This window comes from Homalodisca vitripennis, chromosome 1 (genome assembly GCF_021130785.1).
Source record: "Homalodisca vitripennis isolate AUS2020 chromosome 1, UT_GWSS_2.1, whole genome shotgun sequence".
NCBI classification, from domain to species: domain Eukaryota; kingdom Metazoa; phylum Arthropoda; class Insecta; order Hemiptera; family Cicadellidae; genus Homalodisca; species Homalodisca vitripennis.
The window spans coordinates 113,611,242-113,625,512 of record NC_060207.1 but is presented as its reverse complement, the minus strand read 5'-3'; the positions used below and the strand labels follow the sequence as shown (position 1 = coordinate 113,625,512).

Below are 14,271 nucleotides of genomic sequence, written 5' to 3'. Positions count from 1 at the left end.
GTACAAATAGCACTTGAAAGTACGTATGGTATATGTATGTAGAAATAATTTAGAGAATTTATTCAATTTGGATATACAGTAAGATACAGAGTAGACTTAGTTTTAAACTTTGGATTGCTTTCAAATCCTTTCTTTTTTTAAATGAAATAGCATCCAACAAGTTGGTTAGGAAACAGTGGATTTAGATTACAGAGCTAATAAATATATTCTCTAATTCTTGCTTACTCTTTGCAATCCATTTCAATAAAAATATTTTGTTCACAAATACATATTTCTAAACCTTTACAACAAAGTGGTTTACTCCTTCGATTCTTCTTATATAAAAAGGGGTTGACCTTGGCACAATTTCAAGCTCTTAATTTATAAATTGCAGATGATCAATACTGTATTTGGTTCCACGTGAAATAATGCGTGGATGCATCACGATACCGGCAATCTGTTATCGGCTCGCCGATGTGCCAGTGCTAAATCAAGGTGAAGTAGATAGGCGGAAACAGGTTCTGGCGGCCTAGTGTGCCAGCACTCCCTCGCCAGTGTCTGGACAGTAGTAAGAGTCAAAGTGCTGTTGCCTCAAGTCACTGGTTTACTCTTGCTTTCAGTGCGGTGACGATCTGAGTTCCGCGCATTACTGTGAAACGTTCATTACTACTTTTCATTGGTTATATGGTGAGTTTTACATTAATGTATTTATATAAGTATTTATTAATATGTTAGTGTTTTATTATATTAATAATATATCACTGTATTATTCACAATAAATATAATGTTCATGTAATCAATTATACTTTCAAAACACAATAATAGTAAAAACCTTTCAACATATATAGTGTTTGGTAAACGAGATGTTTTTGTGAGTTTTGTTTCTTTGGATATTTTAGTAGACATTAACGTCCAAATAAGTAAGCTCATTGTTATCTGATGCATATCACAATATCATATTAAAAAAAAAAATACTTTCTCCAATGTTGGATTTGTTTTGCTTTAAAATGTCGCTGACATTGTATTTTCAACAAAACATGCCATGCAAGCCTTGATTAATATATTGCCAAATTTGCATTATATAAAAGCAAAGTACATACATTGATTTGCTTTGTTTTAATGTATTAACAACTATATTGGTTTGTATACCTATTTGTTAGTCTTGGCAGGATATATACCCTGTTAGTAATTTTTACAAAGCTGTTATTGAAAATTACATCACTTAAAACTAAGATGTGCCAATAATCAATATATTTATTTTTATAGAGAATCAGAAAAAAATTTGACCAAACAAAATACTCATAAGATAATAATTGGTTTGTAAATAATTGCATTTACAATAACCACACACTAGTAAAAACTAATGAACTAACCACTGATTTAGAAAAAACTAAATATGTACCATTATATTACAAGAAAATGTTTTACAACCATTAAATAGTAACAGAACAAACAAATTAGTAATAGAGATAATTGCATCAAGTTAATACTACAATAAAACACTTTGAAATTAATAATAAGATTGATTCCACAATATATTACATAATCATTATTTGCATACTTCTGTTTATTACCTTAAAAAGTGCATGCACTTTCAAAACACAATATTAGTATACAATTTTGAACACAACACTAGTCAGACTGTGGTCTAGATGATAGAGTTAGCAAGTATTTTATCCTCTCGGGTTATGAGTTAAATGGTCTATATTATTTGCTCGACTAAAATAAATCTGTGGAATTTCGATAAAAATTATACTGAAAATAGTTCATCATGTTAGATAAGCAATAGAGGAAAATTTTGTATTTATAGAATAAATTAAATATGTACACCATGTTTATTTTTTCCGTATTTTCTTTCAAAAACTATATCTACTACATTTGTTTTCCTGCGTCGTTAGGAGTAATATGGTTAAATTATATAAATATGGGTAAATGTAACGCTATAAATGTAGAAATATTACCTTTAGGTTATTTTCAGGTAATAAACTCAGTCATTGGAGTGAATAGAGTACGTACCATATGAAAAACAAACACACTGTTAAATATTCAACCCCGAGTGTCCCTAGTCTGCCGAGGCTAGAGGAGTGCCCAGCACAGATGCACTGGTTTGGCCTAATGCCACGATCTGGTGGTCTCATTGTTAGCCTAGGCAGAGGTTAGGTACATCAATTCACAACAGGGATTGTCGTCAAATTATATGCCATGTTATATGCAATGCACTGATTTGGCTTATTGTCATGATCTGGCGGTCTCATTGTTAGCCTAGGCATAGGTTAGGTACACCACTTAGGCATCGTGGTTAGATTATATGTCATGCACTGATATGGCTTATTATCACGAACTGGAAGCCTCACTGTTAGCCTAGATGAAGATTCGGTATTTCATTGTACAATTGGCGTGGCTGTCTTCTTATTTGCCATGTTGTGTCATTGGAGCTAAGTTTTCTTTACTAGTGGTAAAGAGGCTCAATTTCAAAACTAATAAGCCAAATTCCAATGGTATTTTATTATTAATGTAGCAAGGAAATACAGGGTTAATTTTACTCTTAACCTACCTGTTGGTATATAACACGCGGACACGATTTACTACTGTATTTTGTATTATTTTTAAATGTTTACGCAAATTATGTGTATACCATACATAAACAAATTGATGTTGTCATTTGAAACATTTTAGACAATTTGTAATGGACTTAATACTAAAATATGAACTGTATCTCTTTTACTACATATAGAATTTAACGTGCATAAGTTTATTAAACTTAAACTTTAAGGGACGAATAGAAAAAAGCCACAGCGATTTAAAAAATTAAATATTACTTCTTATGTTACGTCTTAAATATTTTAATTTGCGGTGTGAAAGAACTGCAGACTTATAATTAGATACCAGTATCAAATAGTAAGTATATTCCTAGAGATTCAAACAGTGTATCGTTAATGTTGAGAAAAGACGCCGGCATCCACAAATAAACATACAAGAGCCAAAATATATACAAAGCATTTAAAGAAATTATAAATTTAAATCATCTGTCTTGTGTTTACACATACAATATAATATAATTATAGGTTTTTGGATTAACGTTAAGTATAAATATGGTTGGTTAAAACAATCTAAAATGAAATCCCTAAGCCAAATATTAAAGAACGAATGAGTCCAGGATCCTCCGCGAGGCAGTTCGAAAAACCAACGAAATTATTTTTAATATTGCTATCAACCAAGGCGATGAAACACCTCTAGGACAAAATAAGAGTGCGCCATACCACGAGTCTTGCAAACTTTTCAAGCTATATCTTAGTTCATTCTCGATATATCTTTCGAACAGTTAGCCATCACTAAACCTCAGACAAATTCCGTAGACTTATATGCACTACCATTGAACTCGGTCTTGCCAATGCAGAAATGAAGATTTATGCTATATTTATAACAGCTTAATTGTTCTCGAGATATCCTGCTAATAAGCAGAAAGACGGGATATGATTATTGGTTTTTTTATTACTCAATCAATCATCTGTCTGTGCGCAATAATGAATGTTCCTTTGATGTTTGAATGCACATTAATTACAACTGAAGAATTAATGGATTGGTGATGATAAAACAAAAATACTAATACACCGAAATGCGAATTTTATATTGTAGTATAGGGTTGTTTTAATCACAGCTAAACGTTTTGAAATAGTTATATTAATGTCATATAAATTATAATTATTAGTAGATTTCTCTGAAAGAAAACCGAGGAAGCTACGCCGAAGACTTTTATGGTTTGGGTGAAGTATAGATTTGTTTTACATTTTTGTGAAAAATATAAAACGTCAGTCTATTGGTACAATTTAAATTTACACGTTATCAACCAGAAGGTACTTACATCGGTCCCTTCATATTTACAAGGATGGTTTTAAAATCCTAGCCAACCGCCATCTTAAAATCTTTTCATATTAACATTTTTATCAGGAGATCTTTGACAATGCAAATTTAGATGTTATCTACGTATGAAGCTTAAAGGTTAAGATATACGGAACTAATGTTGGAGTATTTACTCTGAATATCTTCTGCTCAATTGTGCAGTAGTCTCTGTTGGAACGATAAAAAGACGGCTAAGTAGCAGTTTTGATTAGGCTAGTATGAAAGAAAGATTGGTTACACGCATACAGTAAAACAATTAGTTAAACGAATGCTTGTAAGCAAAAACGGATCCGTTTTGAATTTTAAATCGCATTTTTATGCTTAAAATATGGTTTTGATAAACTTTATTGTTCAATCGAAATGTTTTACTTTGAGGCTTTTGTAAATTTACACATTTTCGAACACTTTATTTTGTGTTTTTCTCTCTAAATCCGATATCTTCACTTTTTCCACAAAAGGACAATTTTAAGACAATAGAAAATATTTAAAAATTAACAATTACATACAGGACTTTTTGACAGTTATCAAATTAAAAGTACATTTTTTGCAAAGCCTCTTTCTTAAACTAATGGAATCAGAGTTTAAACTATATATCTCTTTATAACTTAACCTCGTTAACCTAGCATATTTTTTACTAGTTGTTTTCACTTTGTATCTGACGATATACATGATGGAACGAAATGTAAATAGTACGTAATAATGTATAAAAACCCACTCTCTAAGAAGGAGTAAATTTTGGATACAAAGTTATATCTCATTCATTTATTATACAGTCCAAATATTATAGATTTTAATTTTAATATTGGAATAGGTGGGGGATGTAAACATTTACTGCACAAAACCTATTTCCATACAAGGTAGAAGTACGCCACACCATGTGTTGCGTAACAGGATTCGCTGAGGTCGCATGTAAAACTTTTAATCTATATCTTGTTTAGTTCTCGAGATATCCTTGCGGATATATAGACAGGCAACCTTTATTTAGGAAATAAATCGACGCAAAACTTACGCTCAGCCTAATTTTATTTTTGGACATGCATTGTCATAGAACACATATTTAAATATTTGTCTGCGTAGAAAAGAACTTTTATGCACAATTTAAAGTGTTCAGATGAAATCTTTCTCTAGATGTCTCGCCATATGATACGTTAAGTTTTTGTTCATTGTTGATTTTCAGAGCAATGTTCAGTGAAGTTACTAGAAAACAAGATTGCGCTGTGATCAAATACTGCATCCAACTTCAATCAATTACTTGCCACTCTTTTAGTTTTCGATTTACTTACTTACTCTTACTTACTCCTGTGGCCACTCGAAACCCAGATGGTTTTTGACTTCGCCAACAATGTCTCTCCAACTTCCTCTATCTTGAGCCACTTCCAGTGTAGCGCCAATCGTTCTTAAATCCTTCTCCACCTGATCTCTCCATCGCATCCTGGGTCTTCCCAATGGCCTCACTCCCTCTGGTTCCCCTCGCCACACCTTCTTTATCATTTTATCTTCCCCCCTACGGGCAACATGGCCCATCCATCTCATTCTTTTACTCCTGATCAGTGCAATCACATCGGGATCTTGGTATATTTCTCTTAGTTCTCTGTTCTTCCTGATCCACAATATGTCTCCTTTTAGTTTTCGATTTACTTTACGAATATAAAAGTCACATTTACAAATAACTTTATACTGTACGCGGTTTGTCTACAAATTATTATCCATAAGAACAAAGTAAAAATATTCGCTAACTCTGAGCCTAATCCCATATAGTTACATGCTCCATCAGCAGTACTGTTCATATAGAAATAAAGCTTCATTGCAAAATGTCTGGAGTATTTTAGTTTTTGTGATATCGTGCAGACAACCAGAAATTTAATTTCCCCCCTCCCCTCTCGAGTGATGTGCTTCGCTACAGCTCAGCCACTTGTATGTGCCAATAGGTTATATCGACAGTGTTAGCGTATAGCGTGATTCACTAAATCAATAACACGTTTTCTGTGAGATGTATCCTGTTTTGGTTGGTAGATGTCAGGAAATCCCAGGTTATTAGCAGTCTAATAGCTACAATTAAATTTATTAGAAAGAAGATTATACGTGAGAATATAACTTATTATCAGATTCTTGTGGCATTGAGATCTAGTTGCTGTCTACTGAAATATCTTAACTAGGTGGAAGTAACTAATCATCAGGTATACCTGAACAATTCTATGTATCAAATTACTGCTTCTTTTATATTCTAAAATTTAGATTGTGGAGCTAGATTGTTTGGAATCTTCCTTTGGATCTTCCTTTCGTCAAGAATGCGTGGGAAAGGAAGAAGATATAACAATAATCCTTGAAAAAGTGTAGCCCTATAACTAATTTCTAGAAAATGGTCTGTCCCCAGTTTGGGTATAGAAGGTAGGTCTACGGAACCAAGGAATAAAAACAAAGTTAATGTGATATTGGATGATGTCCACTGTCTAGGTCAATAAAACAATCACAGTCAGTAGTCCTATAAACAATTAGCATACATTCCTAAAACGTAATATAAAATAGCACAAAACCTCGTAGCTCATCACTAGGATTCCCAAAGACCCTAAATAATGCAGTTCTAACATTTTTCTATAATGGTAAAATGAATTGAAATTGATTCTATCATTGGAAGTTTCCAACATGTACGAAGAGAAAATGTTACATTACTCTGTATCTTTCTGTTGGAAAATGTATTAGTCCTTAACTTGAGAACTTTAAAGTTCCAATAGATATTTTTACAATTTTGCAAACATAATGATTTAGCTGCTTTTTATAATAATTATTATATCGCGTTGCCATAACTATAATATTATAAACTTACGCGTGCATGAGCTATTAATTCCAATGTCCATGGCGACGAAGACATAAATCTCCAATGATACTCTGAGCCTAAGCTGACTGTTTAATTTGTACGACATAGGAGATTCAAAATTAAGTTTGAGTCTTAATATTTCGATTTTTTATATGTTGGTCTTATAAAAATAAATATGTAATATTAGTTAATATAAAAATGACATAATGTTTTTGGATGTTATGTTTCTTTGAAACTTCTGACTAGCAGTGTGCCAGGTTTGGGGTCCGTGGTAAACTGAAGTGGTTTTGTAATACCTTGAAGGCTTGTTCAACCGGATATTTTGCCTAACTATGGGTAGTATGCCAACGGTCCTTTTCAGGAGAAGACGTTCATGAGTGCTTCAGGTCAACTGTCAAGTAAGAAGTGCGGCAGGAATCAACCACGCATGCTTAGAGAGATAACATAAAAGAATGGAATTGTTAATTTTCTCTCAAAATTTAAATAATGTTTAAAATTATTACAGTTATTTGGAATAAAACCGTAGCCTCTCTTTACACTTGACTTGATTTATTTATTAAATATGAACTTCGTAAAGTTATTTTATATATTTTATTTCGCTGAGAAATAGAAGTTATTTTGTGATTCTGGGGAAGAGTCTCATCCCTTACTGAAATACTCTACCTCTGTAAGACAAAGCATTTTTAACAGCTAAAAAGCTGTAGCTCAGGTACTGAAAAGCAACAGGAATGAGATGTTTCAGCTTAGCTAATTCAGCAAATGGATTATCATGTGCTTGGAAACCATATCTCAGCTGTACTTAGAGAAATAATTAAAACAGTTATCCCTGACTAAGTCACAACAGGTAGAGCACGCATGTAAGTCAGATAATCAAAAACAGGACGATGATGTAAGGTGGCGTTTTTGTTTTGATCTTGTATTAGATGTCGATATTAAATTTGTATCTTACAAATATTTGCACAAATATCCATGTTTTTTTTCGATTTTTCATTTATGAGCAAGATCACCCCATGAAGAAAAGGACAAATACCAGTTCTTGAAACAGAATGCATATCGAAAGCAAATATAAAAAATCCTGTTAACCTTGTTCAGGGATAACTATAATCCACAGAAAAACTATATAATCCTATTAATATTATGAATGCCAAAGTGCCGATTGTACTGAAATTTTACATCGACACGCTTACGGTTACTGGTACGTACGTATATAGGCCTATTCGTATTTTGAAAATTCCTCGGGATTTTACAACACCCCACTGGTCTTTAGTGGTGAAAAATCCCATCTTTGTCTCTAAAGTAGTTAAATATTAATTGAAAGATCCTGTAAAATGCAAACAATTGTTTTGAGCGATCATTGTATCACAACACAATCATATGTTTAATTAATTTAACCACTATTTTCAATTTGTTTATTTTTATAGTATGTAAGTTCTCTAAAAATTAACATTTAATTAGTTAATTAGGTCTCATCTACCCTAGAAAATGTCCTAAAACCCAAGATGTTCTAAAATATTTAAAATAATTTCAGTTCATTAAGAAACAAAAACGTAAATAGTGTCATTGTTAATGTATTTTTAACTGTACATTTTTAGCAATAATGTTAAGTATTAGATATAAATACAAAGTTACTATCTAACTTTTACTATACATTTAAATACTGTTATAAAACACATCTTAGTTTTCTTTTAAAAGAAGTAGGCTTCTCTGATCTGTGATATATTTTCTTGATCGGGAAATATACTACGGAATAAAAATACTCAGAATGAAGTAAATAACAATGGCCATAAATATAAAATTATATATACACTATTTAATCACTTAAATTTGATTATATAAGTAAGTTCTCACACCACTATTATTTTTAAATAGTAAATTTTTTCGAAACTTTTCACTTTTTACGTCTGTTGTTTTACTTTTACCACCTAATAATATAAAGCATTGATGATGTTCAGTCTGAATATTCACCTACGTTCTTGTTATATAAATTATTTTATTTACAATTTCTCAAACAACGATTGAATTTCTATTCATTCTAATTTTACCAGAACTATGTAGATATTATTGAGTTTATTTCAGTTTCTTAAGTAATATGACAGTTTTAGATCGTAAGAATGTTTCTTAAGGAACTTGAAATATAGCTTGCTTTCTATGACAATAGAACTGCCTGTTATTTGGTACATGTCCAAACGGGTAACAAAGTTTAGCCAACTTGTAGTTATTTTAAGCAACCTTATGTAGTTGTGAAAGTTGAGTTTAGCTCCAGTTCACCTTCCTCTAAGAAGACGTATGTATTTAAACCTACTTGATAATCGTAAAGCAAGATTTACTCCGACAGTGTAATCAAAATAATGAGTTTGAACTTGCTTTGTCTTAGAACTCCAAGAAGAAGCTCCGATCCTAATCACGAGCCATGTCACATGATTTTTCCAAGTTCTGAAACAGGTTTTACAACTGATAAGTATGAATGTACGCAATGCATCATTAGTAACACTACATTACATGGCGTCATGAGTAGCAAATTTCCTCGATTGACCAATGATTTCCCATTTTATGATGGTGCTGAGAATGACGCAAGCCTTCTGTAAAAAACGTAAATTGTATGGCAGTTTGTTTTTATACGGCCTTCATAAATTGTTATTTATCATTAAAAGGACGTGGTACAATTATGTAGTTATAGAGTTGTTTTTCTTCTATAATAGCACAGGTTTGTCGTATACTGTTAGTTACATCTGGTCTTAATCAATTGTAAAATACGGAATTTAAGTCTTATTCTATGTAAAATTACATTCTGGAAGCCCAAAATATAATTAATGACAATGTAATTATGTAAAGTCACTAAAGTCGGTCTCGAGAAAAGACGCAATAAAAACGATATTGCGCTTTTTTTTATTAAAAGCAGGAATTTATGCCACGTTATTATTATTACGTTTATTGTTAACAAAACAACATGAATTGTGAATGAAACTAATTCTTATTCTACCAAAATCCCTTTCTTTGAGATCCGCGAGTGTGCCTTGTGGTCGCTCCAGTTGTGTGGTTCCTCGCCGTGCTTAATTGAGTTGAGTTACTTAGAGAAGCGTTCTTGGTTAATAGAATCTAGGTTGTAATCGAGTATTGCTGTATTAAATTCTTCTACCTGTATTGCAAAGTACCAAATATCTTGTGAATACTTAAATTATTACACTTATTAATTTACCAATTGCAGAATAATTTATCCCTGAGTAAAGCAATACAGTTCTGGAAGTTTAAGGTATACGATATACCCTAGTATAACATATAACTGTACGTTATTGTTAATGTAAAAATACGATAAGTTAAGTAATAATGTTTTAGTACTTTGTAGCTTCGAAAAAAACACAAATTTTAAAATGATTATTTTATTTTTGAGAGCTTTCACTAGTGGTATTATATTTATTCAGAATTATTTAGTGCAAACATTAAATAGTTGTAGAATATTCTAGTACCGTTACTAGCTACTGCAAGCCATTAAAAACCTCAATTATTTACTATAAAAAACAATAAGACTTAGTTTAAGCGCAATGCATTTAGTAGGTAATTGTATATCTTGTTGTTAAAAAATGTATAGCACTGAGACGGGGTATCCACATCAAAGTGATGGAACTAAACTATGTTGAGACAAAGTTTCCAGCAGAGTTTCTGAAATGGTTCCGAAGTCACGAGCCAACTAAACCTCAAGGTCCTCCGGTTGGTCAGCGGTTAGAAGCGGAATGAGGAACCGTTTGTGAGACCGGTGTAATTATTCTGAGGGATCAGCAGATCACTTCAGGGCCATCCGCATAAATATGTGAAGACGAAAACAAACAAACGTTGAAAGTGTGGATGAAGATTGTCACAACTTTATGGGTATAAGAAAATCACGGATAAAGTTTTTCATTACCGTCTACAAGTTTAAAAAATCCAATGAAAATATTTAATAAACCCTCAAGGATACAATTGTATAACACCTTATCCATGAAGTTACCGATTATATAGACGGAAACCTAAGAATGTGTATTGTGTTTTGTGATGAGTGGTTTCCAATTGTTGTTGACCTCGTATCTTTAGATCAGGAAATGCCACAAATGAAAGGAGCGAAGGCGTTGCCCGTCTCACAAATTTGCAGGTGACGCAAAAGTTTGTTTATTCTGTCCATCGGATACAGGTGGGCGGAGAGCGGAGCCTTGGAACCCAGAAACCTATGATTACATTATACAACGATTTAAAAGCACGCTTTTAACACTGGAAATCGTTCAATGTTAATGACCTTTAAATTGTTCTTGATGCAGTCTGTTCGATTATGTTCCTGTTATTGACCTGTAATAAACTCTGCCCAATTGACGGGTCTTTGAAGCTGCTACTAGGGCTATGTAACTACTTATAAACTCGATGCTACAACTAAGCCACTCCAAGAGCCTTAAGTTCGGCTCTATAAATAGTACTAACAAACACAATGATACAATTCGTAATCTCCAACTGCTACTAACAACCTTAACTACGACGCTTTACTTGCTACCTATTAGATTGATGCTAAAACTACGCCTCAGAAACTCCTTCTAACAGCGTTAACTGCGACTCTACCTACGATTAACGATCTTTGCTACAACTATACCTCTAGAAATGACAAGAAAATTCGTAATTACAGCTCTATTTATAGCTTGATGAAAACTTCGCCTCTCCAACAACAGCTTGTTAGTCTTAACTGAAGACACTACAGAGTTATACAGAGGTGCCTTTATGTAAACTTCTTGTGTCTTGAAAATATACCGTTTTGGGTATTTCCTTATCTTCCTTTCGGACATTTTGCCGGATAAAATGTTTCCATTTTATCCCAAACTCACTTTACTCACTTGTTCCTTTGGTTCATGATCAAAACAAAATTGTGTACCAACGTACATTTGTTACTAAAACACTTGTTAGAGTTAAATAGTGGACCTGCTACTAAATATGCCTTTTAATACAGAAATAAATTACTCCGAATCAATTAAATATAAAAAAAATCTTTAGTCCTTGTTAAAATCACACACATATAATAGCATTTATCTAACTGGCTGATAAATATAAGATACAAATAATACTAACTACTCGTATTATCAGGCCTACGATTGATAAATTGAAGCCAGAAGAAAACTATATGATTAGAAGATGACCATATGAGCCACAAGTAAACAAGAACAGAATGTCTCCAAAATGACATTCTAATAAAAGCGTGTGTAGAAAAACGGACTTCAGAGTATAAACAGCAGCCTCGTAAAGTGATACTTTCTGGGCTTTGTTAATAGTCATAGAAAAGTTTAATATGATAGGATAGTGGTTTTTTTATATATATTCAAACACCTACTTTTATTAAAAAACACTGTTTTAAATTCAAGATACAAATCCTCACTATACAACAACAAAGTAACAATGCTTTATCAATCTGCCTCTTAGAGTCTACATAATACTAATTAATTTATCAAATCACGATCAAAATTAGCTGGAGAAAGATTAGCCTCGATGTTCATAACTGATTTTATCAAGATTACAACTAAGTATGACCACTAACGAATAACTACGATACAGGCAAGTATTCCAAACAAAATTTAAATACGTACTTTGCAAATTTCCCTTCTCCATTATTAAGTCACTTTTATGAATTAAGTGTGTGGTAAAGATACCTGGCAGTTTTAAGAGCCTATGCAATTATACATGGTAGATACCTAACATCACGGAAATTGCAGCTCTTAGTTTTCACTGTTTAGCTTCAGTAAATTTCCCTCTCACGGATGTGTAGAATATGCCAGCTATGTTATGCTAAGACATTCCCGAACAGTGAAGACAGCTGATATATAGAACAATCCTGTCATTATAATTTTAAGTAAAAAGTTAAATTATTTAAAGGAACTCAATTTTATGGCCTCTTCTGTTCATTTGGCCATCAAATGTTGCAATAACACACAACAATTTTGAGTTATTCATATTCCTTAGTAAACTTGACCATTATACCCATATTTGTAATATTACATCTTGTGTATGGCATAATATTGTTACTGAAACTTACCATTACAATGCAGTTTATAACATTTTAATTGTTTTATAATGAGTTATTTCCAATTATTAAAACTCATCTGTTAAATAAATGGCATTCTTAATACTTCTGCGTGGCACCGCACAGTAGACGTACGTAACATAATGACGTAGCACGTCACTAAGAGGGATATACTCGTAGTACTTATAAAAACTGAGGATTTACGATCAGAATTTCCAGTTGTTGCAATAATAAACCGCTATTTAAATAATACATTTGTATCATTGTTCTACCTTTCATATTAAATTATACTAATTTGGATATTTTAAATTATTCACAAAAATGTATTTGTATATATTATAATTAGAATTATACATTTACAAAAATAATGGGAAGATAAAGTGTCACTCCCTGTTCATTACAGGAAGGATATTTATCAAAATGTCTCGAGTAATACTTATTTTGTTATTACTTACCTGTAGACACCGTACAGCTATTTCAGAATTATTATAAAATAAAATTGATTTATTAGGCTTGCGTTGCTTTAGTGTATAAACGGCTGTTTTAGGACCAAATTGGTAATTAATTGTGTTATCCTTATGGGGAAAAACAAATTATGAAGGCAGCCTGTGTCCATCAGAATTAAAATAAATAAAATTAAAAATTACTTTGCATAACTTGGAACCATTTGCAAAGCACAAGGCTACTTTTAGACAGTAAAATTGTTAAAGCGGGTCGTAAATAACAGAGAAGTTATGTCATTGCGCATTAGCGCATTATGATATCATGATGTATGTTCAACTTTAAAGCAATTGATTATAATAACAAAATTAAAAACATTTCATTGGTTATTCACATTTAATTTACGATACGATGCTTTGTTATTTGCAACAGTTATGGCCAACATAACTGCGCACGGTAACCAACAATAACGAATGCTCTTATTTGTTATGGACTAATTTAGATTCTACAAACGCGTGGAAGACGCATGGGAGTAAGTTCTGTGCCAAAGGTCATTTCGGAGGCCATATCCACCATTGCTGCATATAAAGTATCGCATGAATCATCCATCAGTATTTTTCCGGTTGCATGTATTGCCATGTCATTTTAACTTCTCTTTCTCTTATAATATGTATGTAATTAATAATATAGTTTTTCGCACGATTCAGTTCGCTAACGAGTATAATTTTCAATTTCTGTTAACAATAAAACTTTGTATTAAATTATATTACATCTTGTAGTAACTAACTACTCGAGGATACTTTGTCATGTTCTGGAAAGCTGTGTTTTGGTTAAGAACCCAACCAATATTTTTATTTTTATTTTTTATTAATAAACACGATCTATGTAAAAATATTATTAAGATATAGGTTTTCCTTTGCTACCTAGTATCTAATGAGGAAGCATAAATATAAATAGTTTCGGAAATGTCCTGATAAAATGATCAAAAACCAATTATAATGTTATGAAAACATATTGTTATGCATGTGAGTGTATAATTACACACTTGTTACCAATACTTAAAACTCTATACTTTTTTATATGACTAAACTGTATCGCTTTATACAAAACA

The 14,271-nt window shown here is 32.0% G+C and overlaps 1 protein-coding gene across 1 annotated transcript in view; it reads left to right on the top strand.

The window, feature by feature from the left end:
• Nucleotides 1-511: 511 nt before the first annotated feature.
• LOC124369612 (ABC transporter G family member 23-like) overlaps nt 512-14,271 on the top strand; it is a 66,952-nt gene continuing 53,192 nt past the window's right edge. The window contains exon 1 of the mRNA XM_046827664.1: nt 512-666. The gene's annotated coding sequence lies outside the window, so the exon portion shown is untranslated. The remainder of the gene's footprint in view (nt 667-14,271) is intronic.